The 14,931-nt window shown below is 40.1% G+C and overlaps 1 protein-coding gene across 6 annotated transcripts in view; it reads right to left on the bottom strand.

The window, feature by feature from the left end:
* Positions 1–14,931, bottom strand: part of LOC149610206 (latrophilin Cirl-like) — a 331,713-nt gene that overhangs the window by 299,976 nt on the left and 16,806 nt on the right. For all 6 annotated transcript variants that reach the window (XM_089859269.1, XM_089859273.1, XM_089859272.1 and 3 more), the window contains exon 2: positions 6,408–6,564. The gene's annotated coding sequence lies outside the window, so the exon portion shown is untranslated. The remainder of the gene's footprint in view (positions 1–6,407; positions 6,565–14,931) is intronic.

The raw sequence follows: 14,931 nt of genomic DNA, 5'->3' as shown, positions 1-14,931 counted from the left end.
AAGGAAATTGTGGGGTGAAATAGATTCTGCAAAAGGAGCCTAACCTCCCAGTTAATTCTGGTCACGTGGGCACTATTTTGCGCCCTCATTCAACCACAAAATGCATTATGGTCAAAAAGGCATCGTACTGATTGCCTAACAACAGTCAACTGACGCTTTATTTACTTATCAAGATTCTCACAAGAGGGCAGTTTGTAGTGCGAGTTTTCGGAATCTCCATTGCCGCTTGCCACTTGACAAGCGATAACCTTGTTCACCCCTTTCTCCCATTGTGGGATATAAGACTAAAAAAAAAAGCGCGTCACAAATCCTCTCCTGAATGCGAACGGGACTTCCACAGTAGGCCTTGGGAGTGGATGGATGTTTAATTTTTTTAAGTCTTCGTGACTCCCCTATATACCAAATTTGAGGTCTAATTTCTATTTCTCATTTTTTTGCGGTCGTCTATTACTAGAGTGAGACCCCTATTAGAAGTCAGAGTGCTCCCATGGATCACAGAAGGAAAGGAAAAAAATAAAGAGATTGGGATGGGAATCGGGATCGGGGGGGGGGGAAAGAAGCTCAAGATGAAAATGGCGCAGCGGGTTGTAGGTCTAACTTACCCCCGTCACAAAAACATAAAATATATAAAAATAAGGGACGCGAGGCCAAGCTGACATCCTTACATACCATGAGAAACGTCTACAATAATATGGAATTATAGTGTACTGGAGGATGCGGAGAAGGAAGCCCAAGAGCGAGGGATTGGAAGAGGAAGAGAGAGAGAGAGTCGGAATCCTCCCTAGCGGCTTTGATTTACGAAAGAATAATTCCCATTCGCATTTATGGGCTAACCCTCGAAAGGGATTCGTGCCCCAACCCAAACCACCACGAGGGGCAAAAAATATTTCTAAAGTTGACAATTTTAAAGCTAAAGGGGCCCAGCATGCTGTGATATAAACGTGACTCAACCGACCGACCACGCGACAACTAGAAATAAAATATATAAATTCCGAAAGACGACTCATACAAATAAAAAACCTTTTATAAATGCCTTAAAAAGAGGAAAGAAAAAATTCCGAACTGTTTTAACGGTTTGGAACCAAACATAATCATGTGTGGCTTGGTTTAATAAAATTTATTTTTGCATCTTCCTCGTAAATTGATACTAAACGTAATCGAAGCTTACACAAAATTGATTACGGTTGGGGGTTAATCTATCAGGTTACATTTGGGATAGAAATTTAATAAGTAACGGATTAGTGGTTTCATGGAAATGATGGCGTTTTAATATAAAATACAGGGTGCTTTTGGTAAGTCTGACATAAATAAAAGGGCGTGTTTTTTGGGTCAAACTGAGTGGAAAGTGACTCAAGGAAGATGGGGTCTACAATATTTAGTTATGGAGATATGGGCTCCCAAACATTGACTCGTCCCTAAAACAAGGAAATAGTCACACATGAGGAGTCTTTAATCAAAAAAACGTTATTGAACCTTTATCTAGCTACAGAAGTACACCATAAAATGGGTAGAAGTGCGTGTACGCTGGACAAGCTAACTTCTCCACATTGCCTTGTTTGGGAGCCCGATTCTGCGTATGTATTGTACACCCAATCCATGTTATATGACATTTTCCAACTCAGTTTGACCTTAAGAACACACCCCCTTTTAATTTATGGCAGACTTATCAGAAACACACTTTATATCAAACCAAGGGATAATCTCAAAGCGACAGAGAAGGTAGATGATATTCCAATTAGTCCCGAGCGAAATCGACACCATTTTCAAAGATAGGGAAGGTATAGAGAGAGAGATTCCTAGTTACGTGCCTAATAGGCTTAGGATCGGTTCGACGACTGCAAACCCCTTTTCTAAAGCGTCTCCATCTCTATCCTGTAAAGATAATCCTTCACTCCTCTATATAGCTCGACTATTCAGATTCCACGGATATAGGCCGCAACAAATAGTTCAGTCTCTATCATCCCCCTCAAAACTCCAAGGAAACATACGATGCACGATCCGATCCGATCTGGCACGCGTCTAAGTCCTCCGTCATCCTTTTATCGACATTCCACGGGAAACAGATTTTTCTTCTAGTTAACATTCACCCTTTTATAGGTGTAACTTTTCGGAAGAATGGGTCTCCGCAACTTGAGGGTAAGAGTGCGTCACGCGCGAACGGGGGGGATGGCTCTCTCTTTATTAAGAGACGCGTGGTGACGCGATCAGTGGTCAATTTGCGAAACAAGGATAGCTAGCTGCTGACCCCTCAGAGGTCGAACTGACATTAGGGTTTAGGGCCGCGAGATTCACACGGGCAAGCGGAAGAAGTATAATTCCAAAAGAGTGACTCACAACATCCCAAAACCTAAGCCTTTGACAATACCCGCAGTATGTTTCACCCCAAAACTAGTATTGTATTCCCGGGACGTCGCGCGCGTAACCATGCAGCATCCATGATTATCACGGTGGCGTTGATGGCTCTCCGAGGAATATGTGATTCGAAAGATAATGTTGCTTTAGTTTAGAATAATCGAGGGACCCGTTGAAATTACATACATCAGATACAACCTTACAATGACCATATTTTCGGTAAATTTCATTTAAAAATACTACCATTCCAAGATGGTATACGATAATAATTACAACGTTACCTTCCGACGAATTAAAATCTCAACAAGCTGCGTGAACGTTGTTGAAATAAAAATGAAATAATTCGTCCCTCGAGGTATAACTCTAAACATATACGCGGGACCACCACGCTCCTATTATTTTTAATCTAACCCTAATAGGACAAGGCTTAACGTCATTATCACCGGAGATACACTCTCGCCTGGCTGTAATTACAAAGTCATTACGCGTAATTACGCCCTTAACGAACACAGCACCAAACACTCGAGCAAACAAAAATAACTAAAAACCGCGGCCAGCAAAACGTTTCCTAAATCTGTTTAGGCCTAAAGAGAGGATAAGACTGAATTCCAACAATCCCATGATGTATTGGATGAATGAATCACTGAGTAAACTATTCTCGAGGCGTTCCACCATAATTAAAAAAAATATCCCCCTCCTTTTTCCATCGGCATTGGAAATTGTCCCCCCAAAATAATCTAGACACCCTCGTACTCATCATTGAGAAGAACCCCCTTGGGGACCCTTTATCCTTGGGTCCCATCTGGAGCATCCACCCTATAGTTTCATCATTGAGCCAGTGCCCCTTCCCCTAGTCTAGATATCGTGCTTTTTATGATTATCCGAAATCCTAAATTCGTACACGTTAAAAGTCCCTTGATAATAAAAATTTCAACCTGCACCGTGCACTCTCTCACTGCTAATAAAAGCTTGATTTCTTTAACGAAGTCAGAAGGGGTTCACGCCCCCTACCCCCAAAAAATGAGAACCAAGAATGAGACAAGTGTCACGAGAGATTCCTGATCAGTGTCGAGTGGAGTGCGGAGTGAATAACCCACCAATTCAATTATACGATAATAATTATTCGAGAACTTGAACTACTTGCGGCTCTAGATCTAGGAGTGAGTTAATGAATTATTCAAAATGGCGCTCTCTGGGGTAAACCCGCCCCTCTCATCCCCGTTAAAGTTGTAGCTGCAGGAATCAAAAATGTTTCAGAGGTATTGAAAGTGGTTGGTATACACGTTTCTTGGATTGGCTTAGCAACAAGCACCAACCAAGTCCAACAGTTCACATGAGCTTCGAACCCCACATTTTCTTCACGGGGTGTGGGTTGGGGTTTGAAATAACACGAAGATAATGTCGAAAGGCAATGCATCAAAAACCCCGGGTTGAGAAAATGACCATAAGTATATCACAAACAAAACCGGGCAGCCTTGGTCGATCTGGAAAAGAATACTATATTTGATGATCTCCCATGGCTAAGAGAAAAGAATGGGTGTTTTTGGGGTCGGGGTGCACCATCAGGGTGGTTCCCTTCCATTTCCTTTTCTAGTAGAGTTTCCTTAATGGAATAAATGGGGTTTTTTCCTTTCCTCCCTGGCCGCAAAATGCATTTCGGGGAGCGAATTCAACCCCGACTCACCGCCTTTAAGTGCTAAATCAAAGGCAACTAGATGGAGAAACGGCCAGTCTCCACCAATAGTAAGTCTACCATTGAATTTGTATCATATCCCCGTAGACATCTAACCAATACATTGAAAGTAAAGAGTGCCGTTCGCTCATATTGCACACGGTAAAAACGACCCAGAATCCATCGCAAGATCAACAACGCGCCAAAAGTTATGATTACGTCCTCGGGTAGGAATTTCGGGGTTACGACCTTTTACCATACTCATCCATCGAAATAAGGGAAGACCGTGGATGCATTCATGAGGGTATATAGCTTACTGGACAAGCAACCTTCTTGAGAATGGCCTGACCTCTCTTCATATAGGGTTATCAGTGGTGTCCAAGAGGAAAAAGAAATCTCGGTATTGTGAGAATACTAAATAAAAGATGCATAGAGAGGAAGGAGTACACACCATCTTAACAATAATATTAGATGACCCATTATTACTTATACTTATACGGGTGAAATATTCATGGGATTGTTGAAATAAATTCATTGTAATAGGAATCTACTGCCTGGGAAATGAAAATGAAAATCTTTTCTCCCCTTGAAGAGGTAGGTAGGTTTCTCTTGAAACTGACCGATTGCTTTTTAGCATGAAGGATGAGAAGAAGAGAGGAAAAGAAGCTCAAGATGAATGATGGAGAGAAAAGGGATCGTTGGAAGGGATTCGCCTAATTAGTTTCTAAGCGGTATGAGTCTCAGAAAGTCTTAATTACTCCTGCGATTGTTTTTCGTTTTCGCGCAAAGAACGTTCAGTTTCTTTTCCGAGTCCAAAAGATTTCTTCCTCAGGAAATAAAGAGAACGAAAGAGGAAGGTGTGCATTCAAGATTAATTTATCTCATACGCAAGCTGTTAATTATGGAATTCATCTTAACGATGGGAAAACTAACTATGCCCAACAAAACAAATCTTTTTGTAAAGATCGAGTAAACTTCTTCTCAACTATTATACGCCGTTATTAACTCAATAAAACGGACGGTCTATGACGGCTCCGGATAAAATAGGCCAAAAACCATCTTTCTCAAAGTGCGGAGCGGATATCCCCATTGGTCCAATCCATTAATTTCTACCCCTAAAATAAGTGTGTGGTCCTTGGGCATTATGGAGAAGAGACATTACTCCAAGCTGACGGGGAACAGACGGATTTTATACGCCATAGACCAGATAAAACCCTAACCTACAATACTGAATTATTAAAGCCGAGAAAAATATGGCCTCTATAGAGAACCATCAAGAAAGGATATGACCAAGCCTAGCTTTTCTAACGCATTACGTATCGTTGGGGCAGAGGAGGTTAAAAGCTTTTACAAGAGATATTCCCTTATTTAAAAGGATACGACCTTTGAACCCTTTTATCCGGACAGAGAGAGCGTGTCCCTTACTTCAAAGAGAACCAACCGGAAGGATACAGCTCGAGTTTCCGGTCAAGAGCCTCTCTCTCTCTTGAAGTTCCGAACACCCACGCTCCGCTGCTAAGCCTAACTTAACAATAACCAAGGCTTAGTAATGGGAGAAAAGTAAATAAAAATAAGGTTCAGGGTTGTTTTGGGGTGATTTATGGTACGAGTGACCTTTGGTCGAAAAGGATAGGAAATGAACACCCCCTTTCCTTTCGCAAATAGCCATTGTAGGGACGATGGTCAACTTGAAGTGAAAAAACGTGGCACATCATAAATATTTGAAAAAAATCTGGCACACCAGGGGATTCTTTCGGGTTTTTTTTAGGGACTGACACACCACGCCTTTGGTTTAGGAGTTGAAAACCCCTTTTACAATGGCCCCAATAGACGCTTTAAATTGAGAGAGGATATTGGTTTAAATCCCTCTATGGGATTAGACCATCGAAGCGTAAACGTCACTATTAACCCTAGTTGCAACTATCGCGATACGTACTAGAATATTCTAATAGTAAAGCGTCGAGCCTCCCCAAAGATACAAAGTGACTTTTCCCTAATCTCCGTAACCAGAACCTACTCACTAACAGTATCAAACGCACTGCCAAGAAATAGTGTCAATCACAGGGATTATAATAGGCTAGGCGGGAGTTTCAATTTCCTATAGTATAGTTATGTAAATTGGACTTAACGATAAAATAAGGTTTAAAAGAGGCCGAGGCTTAAGGCGAACTGACTCCATTGTCAAAGGCGAGACGCTCTTCTCACCGAATAAGTCTATCCCCCTGTAATGTGGCGTTGCAATTAAACTAGACATATCTCAAGGGGTTCGCGGAATAGACTAAAATTTTAACTGGGAATGAGTCAAGGAATTTAAGCGATAGATATCGACGCAGGAGCAGGGAACGTGCCCGACAGTAGAAAAAAAAAATGTTGAATGACTTACTCATAAGTTCATACATCATTCCATCACGTGATAAGGAGAGCTATAGAGCATCTCCCGTTGCGCCAACTTCATCCCAAGAGGTTAAACGACACTGGGAGATCAGGGTTATCTTCAAAGAGAGGAAAGCCGCTACCAGCTACTTCGACTTCATTCCAATCTAGAAAAGAAAAAAAATGAGAGAAAACGTAAATACATTTGCTCTAAAAAACCTTTAAATTCCCCCATCATTATTCCAACGCACCAAACTAAGTATTTTCAAAAGTTCATAGATAAAAGCATAAAGTGTATACTTCAGTTCCCAGTCTTTGGCTGTAGACGCCATGAGAAGCAAACAGCATTCCTCTCAAGTTCTACATGAAGAAGAGGTTTTTTTCTTGAGTGCGTGTGTTTGGGGTCAAAGGTTCACAGAAAATAGTACTATATGATGGAACTCCAAACGTTAATCCTTGGTACTATAGCTAGCACCTCTATTCAGGATGTTCCCTGTGCTATACAGAGGGGGTCGACACTCTCCTGAGAGGTAAAAGGTGGGGGGTTCTCATATTACAGGGGTGCAAGCAATTGTAGCTACACTTTAATATCTATGAACTTTTGGTATTTTTAACCAAATCCAAAGATAACTTTACTTCAAGAAAGAGAACGAAATTCAATCAATTATTGGTTTTTTTTGGTTAGAGTGCCAAACCATGTTTTTTTTTGTCATATTTACACTTTTAGAGTTTTTGCCGTAAAAATTTATTTACGCTGTCAGTGACTTCTGAATTTCAACCTAAATTGCCATGGAAACCATTTAGTTCCAAATTTAAGGGTATTTCTCGAGTGTAAGAAAATAAGGTCGAAAAAATCACAAAGATTCAAGCAAAAATAAGAAAAAAAAATATTTTGTAAAGGGTGACATTTTAAGACTTAAGCCTAGCACACCTAAAAGAAAAGAAAAGAAAAAAATGTATTCTTTCCCGCGGCGAAGGTTAACATCCTAACACGTTTTTAGCGAGGTACAAAATGCTTTTCGTGATAGGCTTAGCGTGTCCCACTTCTTCATCTCTTTCTCTCTCTCATTTCGTTTGGGAAGGGTGAAACCTATTCAAGAATTGAGTCATTCCACCATTGAATGTAAACAATTGTTCCTCAACCTTAAGTATTTCATATTAAAATTGCACTATCCCTTCAAATTCATGGATAAATGAAGTAAATTCGGTCTAAAACGTTTTGGCTCCTAAACGGAAGCCCAAGAGCAAAAGAAGAAGAAAAAAAGGATGAATTTTTTTTTTCTTTTTTTCTCTAGGGTAGAGTGTATAGCTGCTGGGGCATGGATGGAATTTTAGGGTTCGGGGGCAGACATATTGGAGTAAAAATCCCCCATGATCCAAGTCCATTTCCGCACGAATTTATCTTAGCCCGGAATTCTTCGTTCTTTTTCTTCAAAGACCGGAGACAAAAGTGTTCAAAGCTGTTTTAAAAACTCATTTCGGTAATAGCCCCTTTTCCAAAAGAAAAAACCCCCACCCATGAAAGAAAACCTAATAAAACAAAATTCGAAAAAATATATCGTAAAATCCAATATTAGAAACCAGCTCCAGTTGCATCCCGTGGGAGAATGGCCATCATTTACTTCAGTGCCCCTATATGATAGCTTTACGCAGAACACCGGTGTGTATCGAGGGTAATACCTCACCAGGCGTTCAAGTAAAACATTTAACTCATCCCGTGACGTCAACACGGTCACGTGGCTGATAAATATCCCTCTCATTGTTTTTATTTTTTCGAAATATACTCTATGCAAAGCTATTATTTATCTTGAATAGTCAAAGTTGTTTTCAAAACCTGGAACTCTGTAGGGTAGGCCCAGGATGCAAATCCACGAAAATACAACAAAAAAAAAATAAAAATTTGTAGAGAGAAAAATGAGAAGCAGCGTCAGCGAGCGCATAGAGAGAGAAAACCACGAACGAAGAAGATACTATAGAAAAAGGGGTATATTTCTAAAGCCCCTTCGCTCTTCAATTCCGGGGTTTTACCCACGTAACAAAAGCGACAATGATAAACGATGGACGAAAGAACGTATAGTAGGAACGAACCAGCACCGCCACCACCATCGAATAAAGCTTTCTCCAAAAACTCATCCTCTTTTCATCCCCAGCATCTTCCTCCTCCTCAAAGAATGAAGTATCCTTGAAGTTGTAGGATGCGAAACACGCGCGCCTCTTTCAAAATATCCCAGCCAGATCGTTTTCAAAGAATCCCACCGTAGGTCTAAAAAAATCTATCTTGGAACTATACCGCTCCTTATGCTTTCGAAATAAATGGCCATTGGATGAAAGGTACCTTCACAAACCGAGGGGTTCTACATTCCCAAAAAAGCGTACGAGATTTCGTGATTTCTACAAAGATTTCGGAATTTATTCTTTAATTCTACGATTTCGCAAAAGATTCCGTGATTTCGCCATAGATTTCGGAATATCCTCTTTGATTTCTTAATTTATTCAAAGATTTCGTGATTTTGTGGGAAAGATTTTGCAATTTCGCATGAAAAGAAAGTGCACGCGATTTCGTGATTTCTACAAAGATTTCGTGATTTCTTCTTGATTTCGCAAAAGATTTCGGAATTTCCTCTTTGATTTCGCAAAAGATTTCGGAATTACCTCTTTGATTTCGCTAAAGATTTCGGAATTTCCTCTTTGATTTCGTAATTTCTTCAAAGATTTCGTGATTTTGTGTGAAAGATTTCGCGATTTCGCATGAAGTGTAAGGGATTTCGAGTAAATGTCGGACCCCACCCCACAAACCCTTAAACGAAGCTAGTTAAGGAATCTTTAAGTCGTCATTGTCTCTCCTTTTGTGAAGGGAACTTCAAGAGGGATTTACTCGTCTCGGATTCGCGGATAGTGGCCGCTCAAGAATACAATTTATTTCGAGATCTATTTTCTTATTCCATACCCACCCCTATCCCCTTACTTGAAAGGTCGCAAAACCAAAAAGGGTCGAGAAAGGTCGCGACGTGAAAAATGAAAAATAAAATAAAAAATTACTCTTAGTTTCTCCGAATTCCATCAATTGATCTTTCTTTGGTTTTTGTTTTAGTGTCGTTTAGCGATCGTGACGAAAGAACAAGAGTGGTGGGTGGGTTAATACGATTCCTTTGAAGTTATAGCTAGTCGCCGCCGACAAAGAGGGGGTGGGGAGTCAAAAACTTAATCCCCGCTGTCGTTTTTGAAAGAATAAATCATTTCTAGTTCGAATTTGCTCCCAAAACCCATCAGTTTATTGACTCTAAAGAAACTGAGAGCGTTCGCATTACGTATAAAATAAATTGATAATTACATCGAAAAATAAATTGATAATTACATCGATTTTTCCAGGTTCATTCGCAACCCTGAAATAAATTAAGCTTCTTTCACACACCCCGAGTTTCTCATCTCCATCAAGTCTTAATTGTATCTCGGGTCTTAATTCCTTTAGAAAAATCTCGTTTCCTCCTCCTTTTACGAGTAAGATGGTGAGTCACTTCCATGCATGGCTGTAAAAACCACCACCGCAGCAGCCATTCTGATATACACCTCTCGTAAGACATTGGACCGGAAGTGAGAGGGTTCAAAGCCCTCCCCCCTCACTTTTACGCCGCTACTATACGTCTTAATTTGCATATTTCCACGCTTTTTCACGTCATCCCCAATCCAATCGGATAACCCGACTAAACCCAAACTCTTAAACATAGATCTTTAAAAACCCTCGGTCATACATAAACCTCTATTCAACTTCAAAGTGGACCCACGTTCTTTCCGAGCGAATAACCCAACCCTTTCGTCCCTGGTATCCAATGGACCTTTTCGTTTTAAAGTACCAGAGAAAATTTACCAGCTTCAGCTATAGTATAACGAGGAACAACACGGATATGTACCAAGTAAAGAACGGAAATAGTCCATGGGTTGCTTCCCCATCGCAAAGACTTATACGAAATCCGATAAAAACGCCAAGAGAGAATTTTTGGAAAGGATGTGAAGCCATTCGTTACCAGTGCCCATCCTCTCTCATGGTGGTACTCAAAGCATTGTTACAAAGATAACCGCCGCCACCACCGTGTTTTAAACTTTTACGCTCGCGCTTAAGATGTATCAAGTGAAATTTTGAAAAATTAAGACACTCCATCCCAAAGGAATTCACGTGACGATTCATTTACCAATTATCTCTTGAACAAAAAAATTAAAATAATTTATACAATTTTGTCCCTGGCAAACGCTGTATAACTGCAACCGGTTAGAGGTAAGTAAGGCTATGTCCTAAATAAATAAAGGTTCAGATGATGAAACCGGATATTATAGGATTCGAAGCGTTGCCTAAATCGGTTTTAATTAGAGTTGTACTAAAGAGACAAGAGAGAGGGAGAGAAAGGGTAAATCCAAGATCATATACTGACGGACCAGGAATGAAGTTTTAGAGTCCTGTTTTAGTTTAAAGCTATCGAAGCGAAGGCCTATTAGATTCGCGCCTTTCCCCCGTTTCGTTCCCGTCTTTTGGACGGTGACTTCCGTTCTAGCGACTATTTGGGGGGAAACTCAAGCTAGTTTTGGACGGAATAAATTTGTGCCATTTCCTATTACGGATTGCCAGGCGACGTTCGCTCCATCGCCCCGTTTCCAAACGCGAGCGCGAGGGCCGCAACCTCATTTCCATAATTTCCTCGGATAGACCCGAGCTCTCCCTGTACCAAAACGTTAACGTATGCTTTCGCTTCTCTTAACTTCACGTCTCTCCTTATAGGGTTCGTTTCACCGCCTACGTCAGCAAAATAGCTGGCAAGGCCGCGAGCGCGTGCCCACCCTATACGTGGGTCAAGCTGCTGGTCAAACGCCCCATCCATTCCTGGCAAAGTTTTCTTGTTTTTTTTTTTTACTGACCAGGGTTTCTTTTTTTTTTTTACTTCACACTTTTGCCAGAAGTCTATCAATTAAAGCGTATAACTTCAGTGTAAATTTACTTCTGAAATTTACGCGGAAGAAATTGTAGTTGGTATTTAAACTTTTACGATCACTCCATGGTCCCGCCATAAAAGAAGGTGATAGTTCCGAATACCCCACGAGTCGAACTACAACTTCCGAAACGACTGAAGACATAAGAGAATAGCCTTCATTTCGAATTGACCATCCGGAATGCTTTCCTTCGAATTGTTGGGGGGCACTATATCGGAAAACTTTGGGAGTTCAAAGTCGAAAAGGCGCGAAATTGTCGAATTGGTTCGCCTCATTAATGTCCTCTATTCTCTTCCTCGCCGTTAGAGGCGACACCATCACTTCCTTCCACCATTTTTGAAACAAAGAGTCGTTCGAAACGTTTTGCGCTCCATAAATTTAAGCTTTCACGTGACAAGATTAAAGGTCGAATTCTTTTACCACACACAAAGTTCAGGGTTATACATTTTCAAACAAGAGCGCAATTTTTCATTTTTTTTTCAGAAACCCAAATCATTTATATTAAGAGGTTTAAGATATTTTTGGATGAGCGCGCGCAACCGATATTATTTGCTCTATTTTTGACCTATTTTTTTCCCCCACAAGAAGTAATGAATGATAAGAAAAAAATTCAATGATGTACGTGAAAGGCCTTAGGATATCATCGCGCGAGTTAGTCTGCGCCGTGCACGAGACTTTCTAGAACTAGAACTAGGCCTAGAAGACCATATCAAGCCAGAAAGAGAGAGAGAGTATTGGTTGAGTTCACACCATTAATCTAGTTTACAATGGAGAAAGAAGAAGAAGAAAAAAGCCTATCTGCCCGCAAAGTCCCATGCAACTATAGAATTTGGGGAACATAGTAGAAGAAAAAAAATATATTAAGAAGCGAAAATTGACGTAGCGGAGATGAATCATGATGTTTTACTTTCTTACGCTCGACTCGCGAATTTTTAAGCGTTACCCCTTCATACGTCACTCTGTGGAGAAAAAAAAAACTACAGATGAGATAGCTAAGAAAGAATTCATTTATGTTAAAAATATTCCATTTCCCAAATATATATATAAAAACAACATCTCAACTATCTCAACTATCTCATCTATTAACCCAAGCCTCTTCTTTTAAAGAAAAAAAAGAGAAAGTATGTTCTAATGGATCGTGGGACACAATCGAGCTACGAAACATTAAACTAGCAACCAAAAGGGAGATGATGAAGACAAGCATCCTTCTATACTGTGAAGAAGCTCAAGATGAAGAGAGAGAGAGATGAGGGAGATGCTCTAGAGTTAATACGTATTTCCAAAGGTCCAAAGGGAATAACCCATGGTAAGCACCCGGCGGGCACAGCGGCAAAATACAAATGTTTTCATTTCCGTTTCCGGTCGTTAACTCATTCATTGAAAAGCTCTCGAAAAAATGGGGGAGGGGTGTAGGAGAAACAAGTACTATTGTTATACAAAAGGAAGGAGGATTTTTGGCAATTGTCCTTCCTCTTATACTATATTATTAAAACAGAATCTATCCTTCCATAGTAAATAAAAGAAATATTCTTTTCCATATAGAGATGGCGGCCGTAAGAGGAAATAAGAATACACGTCTAAAAGTGAAGCCTAACCATAGAAAAATAAGGGGGCAAAAAAAAAAAAAAAAATAGACGTTTTCATCTCATAGAAGTCGACTGACTGGCGCCAATAGCTCTTTCTATATGTGTTTTCCCAGCTAGCTTTCAAGCTATAGCTTATTTATCCAAGGCGAGGAAAATACGAGAGCCAGAGTGACGGCAAACGCGTGGGGCTTCCTTCCCGCCAAAAACCCAATATCCACTAAGAAGAGAGAGAGCGAGAAATAAAAAAGATGGGTTCGAACTATACTGGACAGATACAAACCTTCCCCGCGCTTTATATAAGGCGTTAAGAAGTATTTGATTCATTTATACGTATCAAAATAATAATTAATCTCTCTATAGGTTTACTTTAAAGAGACAGATGTGAACGAGACCTTAGCGAAATGATACGGAGTGATCGGGATATAGTTTTGCAGAAAAGTCGGCCATCACGTTACTGACCAATAACGTCGAAAGGTTATGGCAACTCCCACTCCCCCGGTCCCCCTGTAAGGATCGATAAGTAATAGATGTGCCCAATTATCGACTGACGCCGTAACACCCCCTCTCTCTCTCTCTCCTCTGATATGAGATCCACACTTCAGTCAACGTCAGGGGTAACGCGTAACAGGAGGTTTGGAGGATATAGACGCCTATCGGTTCGCTTCCTACGCAAACTTCTCTCAACAATTATTATTAACCCAATCCATCTAAACCCGAACGCCCTAGATTAATTTCCAAAATCAAGAACTGTCCGAGCAAAAATCCAAATGAAAATATTACCTAAGTTTAATTTAATTTAATTTAACACTTAAATAATTTAATTAAGATAGCAATTATAGTTCGTCTTTTCTATTTAGGACGGCGCCACGATCGCAAATACTTCCATTCTGGGCCGGGGTATATCGTTAAGAGGTCGAGGGTTAAGGAAGTCGAAATCATTAATTAAATATATAGAAACAGCGTCATTGGCTTTCTTTCAAAGAGAAATAAGAAAAAAATACGGATACTGTCATAAATTCCTTTCAACATTTGAACAAAATATAATAAAGTGATAGGGGAATAAATCGAAAAACTAACTTTCATCAGAATTCATCATGGGACCCCACGATGGGGGCCATCAAGAAGGAAAAATGAAGTCTAAATCTTTAAAAAGAAAAGTCAAAAGATTCTCGAAAGAAAGACATCAAGACCACCTACAAAGCTAAAACGATGACGGGAGGTCAATACGTCACTCTTGTAATATTTACCGTTTCCGCTTTTACTAGATTGACCGACCAAGGATGGTCATAACTCGATGTGAAATAAACAATTCTTAAGCAACGTTTGTACAATTTTCAATTGAGTTAAACAAAGCAGAAGGGGATAAGAGAAGAAGGATGACACTCTGTAAATTCTTAATACTTCAGTTACGTAACATGATTCTTCCCAGGCTCATGCAAGCTTTTAGTTTGCTCTCCTGCTCATCAAACTTCAGATGGGTAACTACCGCACCGTGGGGTTGAATTTTATAAAGGTTCGGTACTGAATCCTCAGCAATCAACCCACAAACTTCGTCTTGACGTGGGACAAAAATCCCGAAGCGCGCCTTCTAAAATAGTTCAGTGTTAATAGAGAAATGATGAGGGAACTATTTATCGCGTAAGTGATTAGATTTAGTAACCTTGCTCCAAATATTCTGATGTTGATAAGAATCATGTTACAATTACCTCGCTTTGTGGTACACTTCTCTCGAAAAGAAGTATTATATACTTCTGGTTAAAATATCAAATGTTTACTCTACTTCCATTAGTGTACTTCCGGAACTTCTTTCCGCAAACTTTAATTAACTTAACAACCAAACTTCGAATGATACACTTCAACAAGAGTAACTCTAAATTTATGTGGCAATTAAGAGGCAGACTTTGAGGAATACTGTTAACTCTATTTTCGCCATGTAAGACTATAGGGGGTCACTCATTAAAGTTCATCGCG

This window comes from Phalangium opilio, unplaced genomic scaffold, assembly GCF_054372755.1.
Source record: "Phalangium opilio isolate 3A_F unplaced genomic scaffold, DU_Popi_V2 ptg000329l_1, whole genome shotgun sequence".
NCBI classification, from domain to species: domain Eukaryota; kingdom Metazoa; phylum Arthropoda; class Arachnida; order Opiliones; family Phalangiidae; genus Phalangium; species Phalangium opilio.
Note: the sequence above shows the minus strand (reverse complement) of the source record. Positions and strands in the feature narration are given on the sequence as shown.